The 24,130-nt window shown below is 42.3% G+C and overlaps 1 pseudogene; it reads left to right on the top strand.

Annotated features, from left to right (window-relative positions):
- Positions 1-23,088, top strand: part of LOC103287812 (dual specificity protein phosphatase 5-like) — a 186,033-nt pseudogene extending 162,945 nt beyond the window's left edge.
- The last annotated feature ends 1,042 nt before the right edge of the window (positions 23,089-24,130 follow it).

Consider the following 24,130-nt stretch of genomic DNA (forward strand, 5'->3'; position numbering starts at 1 on the left):
CTGTGAATTGTTTGTGGGACCTGAGGACCTTTAGCAAATTGTGGTAATAGAGGGATGGAAAAGGTAGAAACTTATAAAGTATAAGGGGCAAATAGCAAGAGTTTTTTAGGTCACCTTTATTTATTTAGTTGGTTGTAGAATGGACTTGAGAATAATAATTAAATTTGGAAGAAAGAAAAGAGTAAAATCTATACTAATAAAAGGGTAATATGCTAATTAGACTGGATAGACTGTACATCCTTCCTGACAAAGCTGGGGGCATGGCTGGCCTGCAAACTGCCCAGGGCCCCTCGCTCAGTCCGGCCCTGCCCCCACTGGGAACCCCCCACCTTGATCTGGGGCCCCCTTCAGGGCAGGCCAGCTGGCCCCCACCCGTGCACTAGGCCTCTACCCTATATAATAAAAGGGTAATATGCAAATTGACCCTAACAGAAGAATGACCAGAACAACCGCTGGACCAGTCACATTGAGGCACCCTGACCACCTCTGGTCCCTTTCCTCAGCCAGCAGGCTCTGATCACCCAATAGTGAACGGGGATCTGGGGGTAGGTGGCGGCGGGGAGTGGGGCTGGCTGCGGGCAGCTGGGGAAGATGGCCCTGATTGCAGGCCAGGCCTAGGGACCGTACCCACACACGAATTTCATGCTCTGGGCCTCTAGTTATACTATAAGAGTGAGGGGCTCTATTTTTATCAAAATAGAAATCAGATTTAACCTTTGGTGAGGTTGAGCTTCCTTCCTTTCTTTCTTCCTCTCTTCCCTTCCTGCCTCCTTCCCTGCCTTCCTTCTTCCTTACTTTCTGACAACATCCAGCTTACTGAGTACTAAATACATATTATTCATATTTATTATTGAGTGTATTGTGTCATCTGTCTGGACACCCAAATACTGGTAAATTCCATGCACGCCTCTAGACAGACTGATCAAAATAACCATGCTCTATAATTATTCTTTAGTGGTTCTCCAGCTTTTTTCTAAGTATTTCCAAAAGATCTGGCATGGCTCAGTGGTTGAGTGTCAACCTATAAACCAGGAGGTCATGGTTTGATTCCCGGCCAGGGCACATGCACAGGATTTTGGGCTCGATCCCTTAAGAGGGGCATGGAGGAGGCAGCCAATCAATGATTCTCATCATTAATGTTTCTATCTTTCTTTCTCTATTCCTCTCTGAAATCAATAAAAATACATATAAAAAAGATTCCTGGGGAGTAGGGAAATGAAGTTCTTAATATGAAGAACTAGTATGAATTGCTACCCTTCCAAATGATTCTTTTATTTCTTTGAAAAATTCACCATAAATTTCTGCAGAAGAATGGTCAGGGGTATCAGAAATTCTTTTAGTATATTCATAAAAAAGGAAAAAAAGCTAAAAATGTTTTGTGTGTTATAATCTAAATTTTAAAAAGTAATCTATGTATGCAAAAATGAGACTAAATATAAATAGTGATTACTTGTGTCTTGTTGAAATTACAGCTAACTTTTAATATAAAATTTTTAGATATTCTATATAGCATTATTTTAACAACTTTTTTGAGATATCATTTATATTCCATACAATTCACCCATTTAAAAACTGTAAAACTCAATGTTTTTTAAGTCTCTTTACAAGGTTGTGCAGTCATCACAATCAATTTTAGAACATTCTGGCCTGTCACCTCCCCAAAGTATGAAGGAACTTGGTCCCATAAGCAATAATTTTTTAGTATTCCCTTACCCCTGAACCAGTCCTAAGCAGCCACTAACTACATTCTATCTCCAGAATTTGTTTCTGGGAATTTCAAATACATGGCAAAAAAATGGCTTTTGTATTTGCCTTCTTTCACTTAGCTTAATGTTTCAAGGTTTATACATGTTATAGCCTGGATCAGTATTTCATTCCCTTTTTATTATTAATAATATCTCATATTACATCTTGTTTATCCTTTTATCAGTTGGTAGATATTTAAGTTGTTCCCATTTTTTGGCTATTCTAAATAATGTTGTTATGAATATTAATGTACAAGTTTTTGCATGGATGTGTGTTTTCATTTTTCTTGGGTATATTTCTAGTAGTGAAATATAAAATCAGAATCCTTATACATTGCTGGTGGGAATTTAAAATAGTATAGCCACTTTGAAAAGCAGTTTTCCAGTTCCTCAAAAATTTGATAAGTTTTTCAACAGACAAAATACTATTAATATACTTTATAATTTATAATATTATTATATTATTTAAATAACATATGTCATTTGTAATGATATAGAAAATAATTTTCTCTATACTTGTGAAGCTGGATAAAAATTTTACATTTTAAATCTATACATTTAATCATTTTTGCTTGACATTATTTTATTTGGTCTTTCAGTTTTTGAGATATAATCCTATATAATAAAAGGCTAATATGCAAATTGACCTAACGGTCGCTATGATGCACACTGACCATCAGGGGCAGATGCTCAATGCAGGAGCTGCCCCATGATGGTCAGTGTGCTCCCACAGGAGGAGCTCCGCTCAGCCAGAAGGCAGGCTCACAGCTGGTGAGCGCAGCGGCAGTGGCGGGAGCCTCTCCTGCCTCCACAGCAGCGTTAATGATTCAGTCTGATGGCTTAGGCCCGATACCCTGGGGGAGCGGGCCTAAGCCATCAGTCAGACATCCCCCAAAGGCTCCTGGACTGCGAGAGGGCACAGGCCGGGCTGAGGGACGCCCCCTTCCCAAGTGTACAAATTTCGTGCATTGGGCCTCTAGTTGATACATAATATTGTGTAAGTTTAAGATGCACAAGGTGAGGATTTGATATACATATATATTTCAAAATGATTCATACAGATTCAGTTAACATTTCTTTTTTTAAAAAAAACATATTTTTATTGATTTCAGAAAAGAAGGGAGAGAGAGAGAGAGAAACATCGATGATGAGAGAGGATCATTGATCAGCTGCCTTCTGCATGCCCCACACTGGGGATGGAACCCACAACCTGGGCATGTACTCTTGACCAGAATCAAACCCAGGGACCCTTCAGTCCACAGGCTGACGTTCTATCCACTGAGCCAAACCAGCTAGGGCCAGTTAACATTTCTAGCACATAATCACCATCTTTTTCTGTGATGAGAAGAACATTTAAGATCTATTCATGTAATCTTTACCTATCTATCTACCTACTGGGACTCTATTTTCAGACATATTTTATTGACTTCAGAGAGAAAGGAAGAGGAAGAGAGAGATAGAAACATCAATGATGAGAGAGAATCATTGATTGGCTGCCTCCTACATGCTCCACACCGGGGATTGAGCCTGCAACCCGGGCATGTGCCCTGACTGGGAATTGAACCGCAACCTCCTGGTTCTACTACTGAGACACAGCATCTGTGTCTACAAGACACATACTTCTTGCATCTCTTCCTTTTCTCAAAAGGACACCAGTTCTATTGTATTAGGATCCTACCATTATGACCTCATTGAATCTTAATTATTTAAAGACTCCAAATTCAGGCATGTTGTGGGTTAGGGCTTCAACATATAGATTTTGGGGAATCACAAGTCACTCTATAACATTAAGGTACCTTGCTTTTGCTTTTAGATCTTAGTATCATAATGCAGTTTTGATGACCTGAAGAATAGTGCAGTTCTCCTCTATGATAACCATAATTATACTACTTTTTGCTTTAGTTGTTAGTAAATATGGAGTCTAACTGAAGGTTCAATGATCACAACTCTGTGGACCATAAAACCTGAGGGCATGGATTTGGTCGGTTCTTTGCCATTCCTGTTCCTTCCACATTCTCATCTCATTAACTGTACCTGGTAATGACTATGTACTTTGCTTATATTTTACCATATTTTTTATTCTTACTTCTTACTTACTTTTGCCAACATTTTATTATTCACATTATAGTTCTTAGATGCCTCAAATATTTTCTTAAACAAAGCAAAAATACATAACAAAAAATGAGCAGTCAATAAAGTCAGAGAGCTTGAATCATTTCAGTGATACAACCTATATTCAATATAATGTATAAGCTGTGTACCTGTGCCTGTATTTCTAGTTTACTGTTTCCACTTTGTCTTCAATTTCACTTTCCTTTTGAATCCTACTATTAAGCAGAAAGTTAAAAGGTTTTTGAGGGACTACATTTCCATTCATTATAGCAAAAACATATTGGAAGACTTTTATAAGCAAGTATCAAAAGAATCACACTATTGCTAACAAGAAAAAAAAAGAATCAGAGATCAACCAAAGGACTTGAATGCATGCACATAAGCCTAACCAATGGACACAGACACCAGGGGGGTAAGGGCATGAGTGGGGTGGGGAAGGAAATAGGGGGATAAAGACATATATAATACCTTAATCAATAAAGAAAAAAATTTAAAAAATAAAAACAGAGAAGTTAAATAAAATAAAATAAAAAGAATCGCAATGTCATTTTCAGTACCTACTTGTTCTTTTCCTAAAATAACTGAGAATATTTTAGGGAGTAGGAAGCAAAACAAAAAGAAACCCCAGTCATTCTTTGCATACCTTATCCATATTTACCTATTTGCCTGGAAGCTTTCCTAATTTCTGAAGGAAGACTATCATGCCAAGAATTTTTAAAAAATTCTTTCTCATAACTTTATTAAATATCTTCCAAAGATATGTAAGGCAGAATTGAAGAAAGAAAGAGAACAAAGATTAAAAATTGAAACCCTCTTAATGGAATTTAAAACTCAGTAATATATACTTTCAGGTGCAACTATTATTTGCTTAGAAAAGATCAAAGTAATTAGGTCAAATGATCTCCAATAGATGGGTGTAAATGGGAGAGGTCAAATCCTACCTTATAATAGAGAAACATGCAAATTGACCGCACCTCCGCTATGCCCATGATTGGGCCTGCGAGAGGCTGCGGGCAGGACTCCGGGTGTCCTATCCGGCAGTTGAGAATACCAAGATGGCGGCGCAGAATCCTCTTAGTTCCGGGGGTCCCCGGGGCCGATCGCCACCCGGAGGGGCGTGGCCGGGCCGAGCCGGGCGCTCCCCGGGGGTCCCCAGGGCCGATCGCCACCTGGGGGTGTGTGGCTGGGCCGAGCTGGGCGCTTGCTACCCAGGGGGGCGTGGCCGGGCCAAGCCAGGCGCTCCCCGGGGGTCCCCGGGGCTGATTGCCACCCGGAGGTGTGTGGCCGGGCCGAGCCGGGCGCTCGCCACCTGGGGGGGCGTGGCCGGGCCCAGCCAGCCGCTCCCGAGGCGGGGGTCCCTGGGCGATCGCCACCCTGGCCTAAATGGCTGGTGCTGAGAGGGATCAATGGGGCCGGTGGAAGGAGCGGGTGGTAGTTGACCACCAAGGGCATCTGCAGCAGCCGGATGCAGAGCTCAGGTCCGAGTTCTCCAGGTTGGCCTCCGTTGGGTACGCATCGCACCCATAGTGGCCGAGTGGGTACGCTGGCATCGTAACCCCAGCACGAGGCCAGCTTCCCAACGACCTTAAAAAAAGCATTCGGGCCACCTAAGAAAGAATGCACTTTCTGGCCAGAGCACGCAGGATTCTTTTGCCCAACAGGTTAAAGGGAGCAGAGCTGGCACAGTGGGAATGGCCCTGGTGCCCTATGAGGAGACCAGGGGAATAGGGTTGCCGAAATTCCATAAGCCTCTTGCCACCTTCTCCTTTGCAAACCACACCATCCAGATCCACCAGGACTGGAGGCAACTGGGAATCACAGCTGTGATTTGGGACATGGTAAGCAAATCTTGAGGGGCCTCTGAAAACATCTGCAATTGATTATAAGACTGGTCTTTATTTAAAAAGAAATAAAAGAAAAGCTTTGTTGAGATATAACCCATATACTGTACATGTCACCTAAAGTGTACAATGAATTGTTTTTTTAAAGTAAATTCAGAGTGGTACAACCATCACCATGCTCAATTTTTAAATATCTTCATGACCCATCCCCTCCAAAAAAAACTTCTACCCACTGGAATCACTTTCCTGATCATCTTCCCCAAAATAGATTGCACTTTAAAGGTGGGTAAAGGAAAGTTGAGGGAAGTTAAAACACTGCACAAAGGATATTGTAAGATGACAAAGCCCAAAGTGAAGATCATGTGTTTTCTTTAAAAAATATATATTTTTAGAATTTCAGAAAGGGAGAGGGAGAGAGAGATAGAAACATCAATGATAAGAATCACTGATCAGCCGAAACTGGTTTGGCTCAGTGGATAGAGCGTCGGTCTGCGGACTGGAAGGTCCCAGGTTCGATTCCGGTTAAGGGCATGTACATTGGTTGCTGGCACATACCCCGGTGGGGGGTGTGCAGGAAGCAGCTGGTCGATGTTTCTCTCTCATCGATGTTTCTAGCTCTCTATCCCTCTCCCTTCCTCTCTGTGAAAAATCAATAAAATATATTATATAAAAAAAAAAAAGAATCACTGATCAGCTGCCGCCCACAGGCCCCCTACTGGGGATTGAGCCCGAAACCCAGGCATGTGTGCCCCTGATCAGAATCAAACCTGGACTCTTCAGTCCACAGGCCGATGCTCTCTCCATTAAGCCAAACTGACCAGGGCCATGTGTTTTCTTCAAGTTCTGTGTGGTTGTAATGGTCCCCAAACCTATACTAATAAAAGGGTAATATGCTAATTAGAGTGGTTGTCTTCTGGACATCTTTCCAGACAAAGCCGCAGTGGCTACAAAGGCCAAGGCTCAGGCAGCCATAACCAGCTGCAGTGGCAGCAGCATTGGGGTTATGGGGGTGGTGCCTCCAGAGGGAGGCCAGACTGGGGGCCAAGGCACAGGCAGTTTGGGGTGATCAGGCTGAGAGGGGAGGGCAAGGTAGGGGCAATCAGGCTGGCAGGAGATCAAGGTAGGGGCGAGCAGGCAGGCAGGCAGTGGGGTTAGGGACAATCAGGCAGGCAGGCAGGTGAGTGGTTAGGAGCCAGCGGTTCCGGATTGTGAGAGGGATGTCCGACTGCTGGAAGTTGGACATCCCCTGAGGGGTCCCAGATTGAAGAGGGTGCAGATTGGGCTGAGGGGCACACCCCCCCACCCCCCCTCCCCCAGTGCACGAATTTTGTGCACCGGGCCTCTAGTACACTTATAAGAGATATTCAAGACTAGTATTTGTTCTGGACTTCACTGGGCAAATTAATTAATTTGTGAGTTTCTCAAAGAACATAACTTATTCAAAGAGGAAAACTTATTAGCCAATTGATAATGAAAACAAATTGGTCAATTGTATTTGTTTATAAAAATAAAATATACATAATAGTTTCTTGAAAACAAATTTTAAAAGTTTCTGAAAAGGGGAAATGCACAATGAGATAGGGTGTGATAAAAGAATAGAAATGCATGTAACAGTTTTGTCTGGGTCAGGAGTGGGGAATCTTTTTTTCTGCCAACAACCATTGGATGTTTATAACATAATCTGTTTAATATAATTCACTTAACATAAATTTATGTTTCTATGAAGAAAGCTCCTAGATTTATTGAATTTCAAGTCCCACCTTCAGTTGCCTTGGCAGGGCCAGTCCAAATGATTTCCTGGGCCTTATATGGCCCTGGGGCGAGATGTTCCCCACCCCTGGTCTAGGTCATTAATGAATCTGAGGGCATTTCTAAAAGAGTATTGTGGGTTCCAATTACAGATTTATCAACCATATTAACATATAGTCTTATTGCTATTTGAAGACATTATATTGTGGTGAAAAGTGCACTAGAACAGGAAGTAGAAATGTAGGCTTGAGCCAAGGTCCAACTTTCATTTGCTATGTGACCTTGAACATCTTATTAATATTTCAAAGCTCCAGAAATATTTTTCCTATCTAGCTGGCCCAATTGTTTAGCAATCAAAGGACAGAGGAGCAAAGGAGAGATAAAAAAAAATTATTTATAGTCAAAAGATAATACCACTACTATTACTTTATTATTTAAAGTTATTAAGCTCATATTTTTTCAAGTGTTCTACAATTGGCACACTTTATTTAACACCTGAAATATTTTTATATTGATTTTACAGATGCCACAAATCCATAAATAACATGAAAAATCTGACAGCAAGGAATTTCATTTTCAGCGTAAGCAAAAGGGTACTTAATCTAGGGTTGAGAAGAGCAAACCATGCCCTTATGTGCTAAGACTGCACAACACAGAGATGAAAGACTCCAGAGTAGCAGAGGCCATGTGCCAAAAGACTGTGAGAGAATTTATGAATTATGAAGAAATGATCTTAGAGGAGCTACAAACCTTATTCCTTAGCTACCACTGCCCTATAGATAAAAGAGCCTTCTGTAGAACATTCTAGAACAAGATTTGATAAACTATCGTCTGGGGCCAAATCTGGCATGCTGCCTATTTTTGTAAATGAAGTTTTATTAGAACATAATTATCTTCATTCTTGTGTCTATTTTTGTACTGAAACAGCACAGTTGGGTAGCTGCAAAACATATTTGTGGTATGTAATATTTATTATCTGGCCCTTTACAAAAATTTTGTTGACTGGGACCTAAATCACTGTCTCATTGATGTAATTGGAAACCTCCCAGAAGTTGTGTGAGAAGAATGATAGACACAAACTCATATTTATAGTCATACATACACTTGGATGCTGACTTAGTTTGCTGATATAACATAATATCTCTCAAATGCGAATATGAACACTACCTGTGTAAGAATAAGGGGAGAATGATGAAATTCTTTTTGAGAAGGGAGTTGCTGCCTTAAGGTGTTTCCTTGAAACATAAGAGGTGTGGTTAGAAAGGGTTAGCTTTTTGATTACACAATGTAAGCTTCTGGGCCTTTTGACCCTTAGAACTATGAACATTTACCTCCAGGGTCTCTCACAGGCATAGGTGACATCATTAATAAGTTTGTCCTTTTATTTCTCAATGGAGTAAAAAAGTTTTAATTGTTCTTTTTCCTGTTTTTTATATAAATTTGTGTAAAATTTCATCTAGATTCTGTATTTTTTTTGGGGGGGGGATGGGGATGCTGATTTTTAGGGAAATGGGAAAGGAGGGGAAAAAGAGAAAGAAACATTGATGTGAAAGTGAAACATAGATTGGCTGCCTCCTGCCAGGGATCAAGCCAAAAACCTGGGTATGTGCCCTGACCAGGAATTAAACAGCAACCTTTCTGTGCATAAGAGGGAGCTCAACTAACTGAGCCATACTGGCCAGGGCTATGGTCACTTTTATATGAAAGATAGCAGAATATGCCAAAATATGGTTCTTTGGCATAAGAATTATTTTCAGCTGATTATTTTTTAAAAAGAGCAGACATAAGAGAATCTCTGAAAACAGAATAGAAGTTACCCTTTTGTAAGAAAAAAAAAAAACTTTTATAAGGGAAATGTCCACCTTAAGGGTGTCTCTCTTTGTAGCAGGAAGAGAAGGATGGCTAAATCTGAAGAAATGGGATTTTTTGTTTGTTTGTTAAGCCTCACCTGAGGATATTTTTCCATTGATTTTTAGAGAGTAGAAGGGAGGAGGGCGAGACAGAGAGAGAGAAACATAGATGTGAGAGAGGCTCCTGACCGGAATCAAATCCGGGACCCTTGTCTGTGGGCTGATGCTCTATCCACTGAGCCAAACCAGGTAATGAAATGTTTTTCATTGGATAAGGCATGAAATATGCATAACAGACCTTAGTCTCATTTCCTGTGTGTGTGTGTGTGTGTGTGTGTGTGTGTGTGTGTGTTTTAACTCCCTTAACTGGCTTCCCCACTTCCCAACATCTTTCTTTCATCTTTAGCTGTAGATGGTATTTGAAGTGGTGGCTTGGACCATTTCTGAGAGTTTACTCATTTTACCTGGGTATCTCTCATGTGTATGTGAGGTATACATGTTATTAAACATTTGTTTGTTTTACTCTTGTTAATCTGTCTTTTTATTCATGGGGTCTCAGCCAAGAACCTAGAAGGGTAAAGAAAGAGTTATTTTTCCTCTTATGTCCATACACCCTACTTTACTTGAGTGAAACTCTAATAATGCTGAGCCGATATTAAAATGATGTTCTCTCTCTCTCTCTTTCTTGTTTTATATTAGTATGAAGGGTTCTTTTATTAGAAGGTTTTATTTTTCTTACAGAAGGAAGCTGACTAAGATGCAGATTCTTCTTTTCAGGTTTCATGTGGCAACCAAGATTCTGCATATCTCATAAGCATCCAGGTGACGCATGTACTGATGCTACAAGGACCACACATTTGAGTAACTAAATGCAAATAGAAAAATTATCTTTAGATTTTCTAAAACTAAACTAAATGTAGCTTGTCAAACCCCATTTCTACTCACAGCCACTTGCAATTTAAAATTCAGTCTCTTTTGGGTAATGTAGTGGAGAAAATATTATTTTACCTCTACCCTTCTAAGTTTTCAGCTGGAAATACTGTAATAAAAAAGATTAATATGAGGAAAACAAACAGAAATTTATTAATATGTATTTCTCATCTACTAATGGGAGATAACCAAGGAAAAAAATAGTAACTCTCAGAAGTGGCTTAAAATTCAGGCTTAAATACCATCTTCAACTACAGACAAATGAGGAGAGTCCAGTCATGGGAAGGTGACCAGGCAAAGTATGAAAACAAGGGTAAGCTTTCTCATGCAGGTTTAAGCCCATGCCTTCTCCATTGCTAGGAGTTTTTCTTGATTTAGCCATACCTATCTTCCTGGTAAGGAGAGGGAGGCATCCTTATCAATGGAGATTTCCTTTATAAATGTGAAATCCTATATAATAAAAGCCTAATATGCAAATCAACCCAATGGCAGAACCACCAACAGAATGGCTGGCAGAACGGCTGGTTGCTATGATGCGCACTGACCACCAGGGGGTAAACGCTCAACACAGGAGTTGCCCCCAGCCTGCAGACCCCAGGCCAGCCAAGGCAGGTGCCAGCAGCCAAGGTGGGTGCCAGCGGGGGTCCCCCCCCCCGATTACCCTGCTGGTTGCCCCACAGAGGGAAGCAACTGGCGGTGGCGATGGGGGGCAGGGCCAGTGAGCGGGCGGCACCAGGCCAGCCAAGGCAGGTGCCAGTGGGGCCCCCCCGCCGATCACCCTGCTGGTTGCCCCACAGATCAACCCTGATCACTGGCCAGGCCTAGGGACCCTACCCATGCATGAATTTCATGCACCAGGCCTCTAGTTTCTTTATAAAAGGGTAACTTCTACTTTGTTTTTAAAATTTCTCCTGTGTCTGCTATTTCTCAAAATAATCAGCTGAAAACAATCCCTAAGTCAAAGAGGGATATGTGGGGTGACATATAGCACCACCCTTCAGAAACAACTGAGTCAAATGCATAGCTCTCATCTTTTCTCTCTTCTCTCTCTCTCTCTCTCTCTCTCTCTCTCTCTCTCTCTCCTCGGCAAGGGGGTTTTCACTTCTGAGGTTAGGAGAAATTTACATGTGTCTACATGTTGCTTGCATGCCATTCTCTGTATCCTGATGACATCTGCTCAGGTTTGACTTGCTTGGGCCTCTGCTGCTGAGGCTGGTGTCCTTGCAGCGAGGCCAGTGGCTTGGTCCACCCTATTGAAGGCCTCCTCATCCCAGGCTCAGAACCTTTGTTTCATATGGTCTTTCTCACCTTTCTGGACCTTATCAAGCCCCAGATGTGTACCCTCCTGATGATGTAGCGAGGATCTTTTGGATGCTTCCTGCGAAATCAAAAAACTAGCCCTTTACACGATGCATGGCTTCTCCAAAACCAGTCGCGCATCCTGGACTATGATGGGAATGAGAAGGGACTGTAAGGCCAAACTACAAATTCCATTATGACTATCCCTCTCCTGGACTCACCTAGGATAAAGTCATGACTTATGGTCCTTTCAGTGACATTTATGCACTCAGATAGTCCTGTCTTTATTTAAAATTTTCTACTTGTTCCATCCTGGGCTTTTTTTTTTTTTTTTTGCATTTCTTTTTATTTTAAAAGAATTGCATTAAAATATTACTTATCTTGCTTACTGATTTTTTTATACCCCTTTACATTTTGCACCCAAAGCGAGTGCCTTGCTCACCTCACTCTAATCCCAGCCATATGGCCTATTTTCTCCTCCCTCCCCAAAGGCAGTGAACTATAACCCCATTTGAGTGGGAAACCAGCGCTTGCATTATCATGCCTAAGCATTACCTGCATTTGTTATAGATGATCTCACTACTCCGCTTCCTTTGGAGCTTGTTTTTTTTGACTCTCAAATGCTTTCCCCTCATTCAGGAAAGAAAAAAAGAAGAAAAAAGATGTCCTACTCCTGTGAATTAAATGTATTGATTTTCATGACTATTGTTTTCTTTCATGAGATTAAAGATTATTATTATTATTACTGCTACTATTATTATTTGCCACCTTCATCCATTCTCCCCCTATATATACATTGCAAAAATAAAGCCATGATTTTTTGCCCAGTGAATAAAAACACAATTAATATATCAAAATACTGCCTTCTATAGTTTTACAATAATAACTAAGATAAGGTTAGGCAGGTAGAAAACTGAGTTCTTTGCCAGTATTTAGCTGCTACAATGGAGATGAACAGATAATAATATCCTTTTAAAAAGACAAAAAGATAAGAAAATATTTAGTTGAATGTTAGCTCTTATGAAGGTAAGGATTGTGTTTCATGTATTTTGGTAGAGGGAGAGTTAACACATATTTGGCTGATAAGTATAGGATCATAGTTCACATTTTAATGATGCATTGTTTATATCCTATCTGCTATATTTTGTGGCATCTAAAAAAGTTGACCAGAATAAGAAAAGTCAATCATAAGAATAGATGTTTCTCCAACTATTTTATGCAAAGGCTATTCGCTATTAACAACTGTAGAAATAGCTCTTGGGTCCTCATTTCCAAGATGACCAAGAAAAGAATGAATAGAGGTCATGCCAAAAAAGGCCGTGGCCACGTGCAGCCTATTCATTCCTATTTGTTGCACCAACTGCACCCCTACGTGCCCAAGGACAAGGCCATTAAGAAGTTTGTCATTCAATATGGTTTTACTTATATGTGGAATCAAAAACAAAATAAATGAACAAATAAAAAGGAAACATAGGTATAGGGAACAAATTGATGGTCATTCAATGGGAGAGAGTATTTGGGGGGGGGGATGAAAAAGTTGAAAGGGATTAAAAAATCCAAATTGTCAGTTATAAAAATCGTCATGAGGATGGAAGTACAGCATAAAGATTATCTATAATAATAAAAGTGTAATATGCTAATTAGACTGGATGTCCTTCCAGACGAAGCCAGGGCTGGAGGGAAGCCCAGGTCCGGGTGCCTGAGGGAAGCCAGAGTTGGCAGCCGGGGGAAGGAAAGCCTACTCTTGCACGAATTTTGTGCCTCGGGCCTCTAGTAGTCAATAATATTGTAATGGCTATGTATGGTATCATGAGTATTAGGCTTACCAGGGTGATCACTTCACTTCGTAAAATACGTTGTACACCTGAAACTGATATACTATTGTAAGGCAACTGTCATTGAAATAAATAAATCTGAAGATCACTTGAAGAATAAAAAGTATTGGGAAACTTGACAACCCAATACAAATGAAAAAATAAACTGTATTTAGAAGAAGAAAAAAGAAGTTTGTCATTTGAAACATAGTAGAGGCCTCAGCCATTAGGGGCATTTCTGAAGCGAGTGTCTTCGATGCATATGTGCTTCCCAAGCTGTATGTGAAACCCCCTTTGCTGTATGTGCCACTCACAGCAAAATGTTCAGGAATCGTGCTGATGAAGCCTGAAGGACCGAACACCCCCACCCAGATTTAGACCTGTGGCTGCTGCCCCATGACCTCCACCAAAGCCCATGTGAGGAGCTAAATCTTTAATGCCTGAAGAAAAGTTCTCTGGGAGAAAAAAATAAATAGAAATTGTACTTAAAATAAAATTGCAGCCCTCACCAGTTTGGCTCAATGGATAGAGAGTCTGCCCACGGACTGAAGGGTCCAGGGTTCAATTCCCGGTCAAGGGCACTACCTTGGTTGCAGATTTGATCCCCTACCCTTGTCAGGGCACGTGAGGGAGGCAACCAATTGATGTGCCTTTCTCACTTCGATGTTTCTCTCTCTCTCTCTCACTGTGTCTCTCTCCCTTCCTTCCATTCTCTAAAAATCAATGGAAAAATATCCTTAGGTAAGGATTAACAACAACAAACTGTAGAATAAAAGCTTTTTAAAGTAAGGAATTTAAATTCAGGCCTCATTTTGAAATGAAAACCTGGAAGTAGAATGGAAGTAGGGTGAAAGGGAGTGGGAAGCAAGATATAGAAAATAAACCTTCCAAATTGATTTTAAAAAGATGATAAACTGGACCGAAAGCATGAAAGTCCAGCTGTAGGTGGAATAGCTTGATGGCAATTCCAGAGGAAGGAAGAGCCGTATCCGGTTTGTAATGGATGTGTGGGAGGCGAAACAGTCCCCTGGGAGCTGTACAGTTAAGGGAATAATTGTGCGTGAGGCAGAGTGACAACTGCCCTCTTGCTCATTGAAAGAAATCAGCATGAAGGAGGTTTGGAGAATGTCCTAAATTTCACACTATGTTCTTCAAATAGCTGGTAGCTTATTTTTATGAGAGCCCCGAGACCTACTTTCACTGATCATTTATCCAGACAGTTGAGTTTCTTTAATGAAATAGCATTACTCCTTTGGGAAAAAAAATTTGAGGACAGGAAGCAATCAGGCCTCCTAGCAATGCCCACTATGAGAGGTGTTCCCTGTGAGCTGGCTGGCACTCCAGGCAGAAATGAAGCAATTGTACTTACATAGTCACGCATTGCTGAGAGGTGGGGAATAGTTTTTAAATATTTCTTTTTAAGTCTATCTCACCCACCTCTCCCCTTTACCTAAATGAACACAATATAAGTTTAAGAAATGGATATAATGTAATTTGGGAAACTAAAATAATGATGATGACAATGACAATCCTATCTAATAAAAGAGTGATATGCAAATTGACCATACCTCCGCTACAACCACAAGCCACGCCCACCAGTCAATAAGGAGCGAGTATGCAAATTAACCCAAGCAAGATGGCTGTGGCCACGGAGAGAGCAGGAGGCTTGGGTTTCCCCGGCGATAGAGGAAGCCAAGCTTTGCGCCTGCCCTGGCTGCCTTGGACTGCGCTCAAGGCTACAAAGTTTCAATTATAGAAGATGAATAAATCCCAACAAAAATGGCTTCGTCCGTGGAGAGAGCAGGAGGCTTGGCTCCGCTCAAGGCTACAAAGTTTTAATTATAGAAGATAAATAAATCCCAACAAAAATGGCTTCGTCCATGGAGAGAGCAGGAGGCTTGGCTCTGCTCAAGGCTACAAAGTTTTAATTATAGAAGATAAATAAATCCCAGATATTTATTTATCTGGGGCTCCGCTTGGGTGGCCAGGGGGTGTGGCCAGCCTGCAAACCACCACAGGCCCCTCACCCAGGCTGCTCCATGCCCCAAGGGAACCCCTACCCTGATCAGGGACACCCTTCAGGGCCAACCAGCTGGCTCCCACCCGTGCACCAGGCCTCTATCCTATCTAATCCTATCTGATAAAAGAATAATATGCAAATTGACCATCATTCCAACACATAAGATGGCTGCCCCATGTGGTCAAAGATGACTGCCCCATGTGGACACAAGATGGCTGCCACAAGATGGCCAGCAGGGGAGGGCAGTTGGGAGGGACCAGGTCTGCAAGAGAAGGCAGTTGTGGATGATCAGGCCAGCAGGGGAGGGCAGTTGGGAAGGACCAGGCCTGCAAGACAGGGCAGTTGGGGGCAATCAAGCCTGCAGGGGAGGGCAGTTAGGGGTGACCAGGCTGGCAGAGGAGGGAAGTTGGGTGCGACCAGGCCTGCAGGGAAGGGCAGTTGTGGGGGACCCAGGCCTGCAGGGGAGAGCAATTAGGGGTAACCAGGCCTGCAGGGGAGGGCAGTTAGGGGCAAACAGGCTGGCAGGGGAGTGGTTAGGGGTGATCAGTCTGGCAGGCAGAAGTGATTAGGGGCAATCAGGAAGGCAGGCAGGTGAGCAGTTGGGAGCCAGCAATCCTGGATTGTGAGAGGGATGTCTGACTGCCAGTTTAGGCCCGATCCTACCTGGATTGAGCCTAAACAAGCAGTCGGACATCCCTTGAGGGGTCCCAGATTGGAGAGGGTGCAGGCTGGGCTGAGGGACACACCCTCTCTGTGCACGAATTTCATGCACTGGGCCTCTAGTATAACAATATTATCTTATTTGTAAGTTTTAATACTACATTATAGACTTTCTTAAAGAAAATGAGTATTTTACTCTGTATTTAATGTGACTAAGTCCAGATATGATTAGTTTTATTTTCTTATTAGGTAACAATTTTTACAATTTTCAGTTATGTTATTTTAGGTCCATATTATTAAATGACTCAGAAAACCCCCTAATTTCTATGTGGCCTTCCTTATTTCCTTAGCATGACAAATGAATCCAGGATCAGACAGTAGATGGTGCTATTATTTCAAAGACTATACAGTCCCAAAGACTTACAGAATTTTTTAAAACTACAGAAACAAATGAGAGAGAAGTGTGAAACCTTAACATAGTTTTCTGGTTTGCAAAGGTTACGAAGTGGGAAGCTACTTTTATGCAGTGACCTATTCTGTCCCTTTTGGGGGTAAAATAACAATCAAAGCCTCCCTTAGTAATTAATAAGTTCTGTCTCCCTGGAAATAACTATGCCCACATTTAATTTTCTCCTTTGAAACAGAAACAAACGCAGATGCTGCTGCTCATGCCAACTGCTAGTGCAGACAGAAAGCAATTCACAAGAGCTCAGCAATGCAGAAGATATTAAAATGTAAAACACATGAATGTGAAGTTTCCTTAAAAATACTGAAAAAAAGATTCTTCTAATATAAAGCAATTTATATGTAAAACATCTGTAATCACAAAAGCACCTTAAATACAATATTCCAATGCAAGCAATAAACGCAATAAACCCCCCATCCTCCCCCTCCAAGTACCTGACAATGATAAATCAACATATTAAAAGCTTGCCTCTACTGGTGGCAGATGCTCTTTGAAAGGGAATTGGTAACAGATGATACCTTAGAGGGGTTCAAACAGTGGTGACACAGGCGAGGGGCCAGTGGAGCCAAAGCTACTCTGCTGGATCAGGAAACCTGCAGCTAAAGCACAATTGCTGTCGAGGTTCCTAAAGAGCAACACTACAAGCTGTCTCTTTAAAACCCCATCACTCAGAGATAATGGCTGTTGGTGGGAATCCTTTACCTGTCTCATGGCAAAGGTTTAGGTTATTCTCATTTTTCATGCCTAGACAAAACATATGGTGATGGGCTGTCTTAAGGATGATCAACATTTGCTACATAAATTTGCAACTCAGAACACCTAAATGTAAAGAAAAAAAAAATTAAACCAAATGACTGCTGATACTGCGAGAGCAATAGCAAACACTGACATTTAAAACACTGATGAATAATTAATTGCATCATTTTAAGTCTCTGTGATTTTTTATTTGAGGGCCAGTCATAGTTTCAAACATGCATTTCTAAGAACTTTCCCTCTTTTAACCCTATTGGTATTGCTTTTAACCCTAAACCTCCTAATAGTTTCATTTTGAGTTGGAAATGTTTTTACATTGTTGATTAACAATTCTGCTTCTGGTTTTGTTCCATCAGTATTGTTAACATCTCATGTCCATTATATGCCCCCTAATCCTGACTGTTACGTAATTGCATGAATAATGTCAAAAATAAGTAGTATCTAATGTTTAGTAAGTTCTTTGAAAACAGTTGCTAGAACTGCTTTTACTTCATATTGAACACGTTTTTTTCTGTTATTATCACTACTAGGGGGCCTGGGGCATGAAATTTGTGCACTGTGGAGGGGTCCCTCAGCCAAGCCTGCCCCCTCTCACGCACCAGGAGCCCTCAGAGGATGTCCTACTGATGGCTTAGGCCTGCTCCCTGTTGGGAGCAGACCTAAGCCACAGTCTGGCCTCCCTTTGTGGGAGGCGACCGGGCTGATCAGGGGAAGGGCCCAGCCCCATCACCCCACTGCTGCAGCCACTGCCAGTCACCAGAGCCGCCAAGGTATTTTCATCAACACGGACTCCAGTCTCTTCACCGTGAAAAAACAACAACTTTCTTTAAGCATTTTCAAGATGTGTCTTTCATAGAATATGACATGTCTTTCTTTATTTTTCTTTTTATCCTCACCTGAGGATATGTTTCCATTGATTTTTTCCCCTTCCCTCAGATCCCAGGCTTGGCCCCTGCCCAAACCTAAAGCCTCTGCCGAGGCTTTAGGCTTGGGAAGGGGGCCCCCCCAACCCTCTGATCGAAGGCTCGGTCCCTTCTCCCCGCACCTCTGATCGCAGGCTTGGCCCTTTCCCAAGCCTAAAGCCTCTGCCCAATGGCCGGCTGGGAGTGACCTGGGTGCTGAGGAGGTTCCAGGGCCCCAGGTATGTATGCAAATTAACTGCCATATTTGTTGGGTTAATTTGCATACTCACTCTGATTGGCTGTTGGCATAGTGGAGGTACGGTCAATTTACATGTTTCTCTATTATTAGGTAAGATGTGGCAGTGTTAAACACAGCCTCAAATTCTTGGACATTCCCCCTCAAACATGACTATGATTAAATTTAGCTTTAAGTCCTAGATCTAGAAAGCATATTTCCCTCTATATCTTCACCTCAGAGACCTAACCTTTCCCCCAGTAATCAACAACCCCCAGGAGGCAGCAGAAGACAATTGCCTAGACCTGACTGATGATTAGGGGGCCCAAACCTCTAAGGATAAAGATAGCATCTTGACCTAAGTCATGTCTCAGCTCCTGATCCAAAAATGGAATGACCTCCTGGATACTTTCCCATGAAACCAGACAGAGAAACACTGTAACACACCTCAGAACTATCCTCAGGATCTGAAAAATAATTTATTACCCTTACCTCACCTCTGACCAATCAGCTCCCAGCACAACCTCCAACTGTAACCTCTGGTGTTTAGTGATTTTGCCCTGTATAATTGGTAATGTGCACACCATCGGGAGTGGGGTCTTTAGAGCATGAGCTCCTTGTTCTCCAGATTGGCAAATTCAATATTAAATTATTTTTATTTCTAAACTGCAAACTTCTGCTTGTGCATTTCTTTGGGCTGGTGCACACAGGCAGCCAGATGCAAACTTGGGGTCCTGGTAACACTGTCATTGAAAAGTGATGTCTATGCCCTTTTCCCTTGAATCTGGTAATTGCTTTGATACAATGCAGAAGAAACCATGTTGCATGACTTTGACTTCAACATAAAATCATATGAAGCCTTGAATCTTTGCCTGGGCCTCTCAGAATGCTCACTTCCTTCCCACAGGATCCATGTACACAGGATCTCACATCCTGAGAAGTCCCAGTTGCATGAAGAGGTCAGGCCTTAAGCCCTAACTGGTTTGGCTCAGTAGATAGAGCATTGGCCTGCGGACTGAAAGATACCAGGTTCGATTCCAGTCAAGGGCATGTACCTTGATTGCGGGCACATCCCCAGTAGGAGGTATGTAGGAGGCAGCTGATCCATTTCTCTCTCATCGATGTTTCTAACTCTCTCTCTCCCTTCCTCTCTATAAAAATCAATAAAATATATTTTAAAAAAAGAGGTCAGGCCTTGATTAGGTTCTCTGGGTCACAGTCCTAGCTAAGGCTAGTCTTTCCGTCATCCTAGCCTAGGTACCAAAATAAATTTTAAAAATCCAAGAATTCCTATCCCCAGATGTTGAATCACCTTGTTAAACAAACAAAAAAATGTTCACAGCTAAAATCTCTTTTAAAAGAAAGGGCTTATTGAGTTGATGATAGCCTGAGAAGGACCAGGTCCCAGGGCACAAAGGCTGAGCCATCAGCAGCAGGACTGATACCACTGTAATCAGCTAGTTATTAATAACAGGAAAGGAGCAAAGGGAAGGCCAGACATTATATGCATGTCACTTGGGCAGCTTCACCAGGAAGCTGAAATTTCACACGCCCCAGGGAACCACTGGCCTATTCCTTGCAGATTACTGGGGGAAAGGCCTGGACAAAGGGGAGATAGACACATGCACAGTGAGTGAGGTGCCATAGGAAAGGTACTTGCCTGTCAGTCAAACCTGAGAACAGAGATCATTGGCCACAGGAGATGGGGCCACTACAACCCTGTGAAAATTTGGGGATACATAATCCCAAAATAAAGGAGCTATCTCACTTGTTACTCTTGGTCCTTAGCTCTTGACTCTCTGGTCCCTTTGGCTTTGCTTCTGCCCTGTTCTTTCTATGGCCATGTAGCCATGGAGACCTCACCTTCAACGGATTGAGGGACTGCAGTGGGGAATACAAAGTAAGCCACCCGGATGCAGGATTGGACTGCTCCAACAGAGAACAGAAACTCTGGACACTGGCTTTGGTCTTAGCCCTGCTGAAGGCAAATGGGACTTGTTCCTCGGCAGGACAAAGGGAAATGAGACCTTGGGACCTCAGGGGTTTAATTCCACAGAAATAAAGCTTTCTACAATATTTCATCCTCAAGTCTCAGAAAAAATAATTTTTGGGGGGTATTGCAAGAAGTCCACTCCCCCCAGCACCTGGTGGGGATGAGGACCTCTCCCCACCAATACAGTGCTAAGTGGAAAAGGCAACATGACCACCATCCTGGAGTTGACAGGCACTTTATGCATTATGGAAAAGAAAAATAAAGATATAAGTTATTTTGAAAGAATTTACATAAGCAGGGTCGGAGAGAAGAGCTTAAGTGGGACAATTTTATGATAGATGCAGTCTGTTAGGAAGAAATATCTACCACTTTTGATTGGGGTGGCCGACAGTCTTGAAACTTCAAGCATAAGTGGAATGTGGTGGCTTCTAGTGATTTCTACAGAAGTTGATTCAAACCTCTAACATACATTCAGGAATGTGAGCTGTCCTTTGTTAGTTGGCCCACAGCTATTAACTCATTAACTATTGTTTCTTTCTTTCACTCTCAGGCCCAATGTAATTTAATTTAGGAAATCTCAGAACTTTTATCAACCCAAGACATTCAAAACCTTCCAGCGGAGTCCTCACTGTGCCCTTTTGGAATACGCAACTACAGAATCACTAAGTATAGTGGGCTGGTTTCTTACTCAGAAATTGGCAACTGGAACACCAGAATTGGATTATAAATTGCAATCACATTATCAGTCATAAACTGTCAAAATATTCAGGTGAGTATGTTTAGTCTTAGACAATTCTAGTGTTCCTAGCCTCCTAGTTGGTGTCCTGCCTTGACTCTCTCCAATATGTCCCACAATCTTTAGATGGATATCTACTGACCTTCATGCTCTTTCACCTCCATATACACATTTATTTCCAACTAAACTTACAAACTGTTTACTACATCCTGTGAATTTCAAGAGAAAGGAACTAGAATCTCCAGGGTCATTTTAATGCTACATGTCTACTCTGTGAAGTCCACCTCAAACCCAAGCACTCCCTGGAGAAGCACTGCGTGAGTTTTCAGTGTTGCTGATGGGTTTATGGCTCACCTTAAACTACAATGAAGGGCAGAGGTTTAATTAAAAACCTCTAAATGTTAAAGTTATAGTCATTGTTCCTCAATATCATTGCTCTTCCTACTTTTACTTTTTTAGGATACTTTCTTCTGGTGCTTCCTCTTAGTTTATGAGTCAAGTTATTTATTTATTTATTTTTTTTGCAAAGTAGCATTTGCATTCCTTCTCCCTCGCTGTTCTTTGTAGGATGAGGAGATGGTTTTCTCAGATATCATACATTGACTACTCACCTATTGCCAGGCATTTTGCTCAGTTCTTTAAATTCAATATCATGTATCAATTCACTTCCTCAAATTCATTCTATGCCAACATCTTACCCTTCTGTATTGTTTACCTTTTTACCATTATTGTTTCTTTGAATGCTCAATATGAAGGACAAGGATTTTGTTTCTCTTATTTTCCTTGGTGTTTCTAGAATATTTATATAGGGAACTGAACATAATAGGTGGTCAATAACAATATATCAGAAACAATCCAGCTAAAGACTATTAGAATTTATAGATAGCTTCAAACATTGGCTCTTTTCATTATATCAATCAGGTGCTTAAATGCTGTAATGCAATTTAATTTTGTTAGTGATTGTATAATTCCAGTGAGGCTACTTCAAACACAATCTATTCTCAGGTGGCTGTTTTCACATGACAAATTAGATATACCTTTTTAGAAAGAGAAATAAGAGCATTACATATTTCTTGACATTTACTGAAGTTAATGGATAACTACAGTACTTGGTTATTTCAATCGAAGTAACCCCTATTTTTTATCAAGTACTAATGATACATGCTTTAAATATAAAATCATCTCTTCCAGCCTAGCCGGTTTGTCTCAGTGGATAGAGCATCAGCCCATGAACTGACCGAAGGGTCTCCTGTATCGCGCCAGCGGGCACCCTGGAAGTGGGCACCGGCGGCGCACCCATTTCTCAAGAGAAGGTTGAAACCGAGAGAGCCTCATGAGCCAGCGTGGGAAACCTGTGCTCAGCATCAGCTGCAGGCCAGCCTGTGACCAGGGCGGCCCATTTGAAATCCTTCTGTTCAGTGCATCCAAGTGCGAGTGCCTCGCCAAGCTGCACATCAGGCCCTGCTGAATGCCTCCGGACCTCGGAGGCCTGCACGCGCCGCCTACACTACAAATGGATCCCCGTGGAAGACAGCCACACGGCTGACATTAATTCCACTTTCAAGAAGCAATAGACTCCATTGACTGCGTCAGGGAAAGGGGAGGCAAGGTCCTGGTCCGCTGGGAGGCTGGGATCTCCGGGTCACCCGCCATCTGCAAGGCTTACCTCCTGAAGACCAGGCAGTTGGGCCTGAAGGACGCCTTCCATTACATCAAGCAGAGGAGGAGTGTCGTCTCGCCCAATTCTGGCTTCCTGGGCCAGCTCCTGCATGTGAATCTGAGTCCCTGCCTTCCAGCCCACTCCCCAGGCTCCCTCCTGCCAAGGGGAGGCAGCCAGCTCTTCCTTCAGAGCCCATTTGTAGACACTGAGCCCTGATGTGCAGGGTTCCTACTGCTCATTCCCTCATTGCTGGCACCAGTGCCCACCCAATCCACAGTCTCAGAGCTCAGCAGGGCCCCATGGCCACAGGCACATCCTGCTAAAACTGGATGGGGAACCCACCCAGCCCCAAGAACAACTGTGATTTTCCTTTTTTCAACTCGTGGACATGTCATACCTGTGAAATACCGAAGACCCCCTCTGTTCCGCTGTCCCCGTGGGATATTGAGGGGTCCCCAGGCTTGCAAACAAACTTCAGACTGACCTCAGGGATAGGTTCTCAGACTGAAGGAAGGCCAAGCCATTATGAGACTGCAGCCTGTGCTCCAGAACCCCTGCCCTCTCAGGAATGCTCAGTCCTGGCACCTCAAAGTTTACCTCTCATTTCAAGTGTAAGGCAGTAAACACCTGCAGCAACATGGGAGAAAGCAGCTGCTAGAACGAGAGAAAAGGCAGTTAGAAGCCAATTCATTCTGAAGGAAGCACAATGTCCACCTTTCTTTTTAAACTTCGGCAGTCTCCTTGTCTGTCTCTGTTGCTTCAGGGAATGAGCTGATCATCTAGTCAGGAAAGTAACCCTACGGCGTTTGTAGGGACCCAATGTGTATGCTGATTTGAACCCTCATATCCTTTTGAGATTCCCTCTTGGGTCCCACAGAGGCAGTTTGTTGAAGTAGCCAGATGTTGACACTTCTGGGTTGCCTTTCCACTGTGGACTATGGCTTGATGTTGACACGATTCTTACTCATACTTGAATCTTGATTGTTACACCTTGATTCAAAGCCACTCTTGTATCATTTTGAAGAGAGTTCCTTAGACCATAGACCAAAAAACCAGTTTGAGGCGGTGGCCATGGCTGTCAGGAGAAAAAGGGGTACCTACTATCTGGCTCAGTGTCACTGACACGGTCTTTTCCCCAGCTGGCTGTCCTTATATGTGCTTGTCTCATCTCTTGTGACTTTTTTTTTTTTGTTTATTTGTTTTTTTCCCTTACCCCTGGAGATTGTCTTCAAGATGCTGACTTCTAGGCTTTGTGCATTTTGCAGTGTGGTACTATTTTATATTTTGTCTGTATGTTATTTCTCCAGGGGAAAAGGCAATAATTTGCTAAAAATCATACAAATGTGAAGAAAAACAGTATATTAT

The sequence above is a fragment of the Eptesicus fuscus genome, chromosome 11 (genome assembly GCF_027574615.1).
Source record: "Eptesicus fuscus isolate TK198812 chromosome 11, DD_ASM_mEF_20220401, whole genome shotgun sequence".
NCBI lineage: Eukaryota > Metazoa > Chordata > Mammalia > Chiroptera > Vespertilionidae > Eptesicus > Eptesicus fuscus.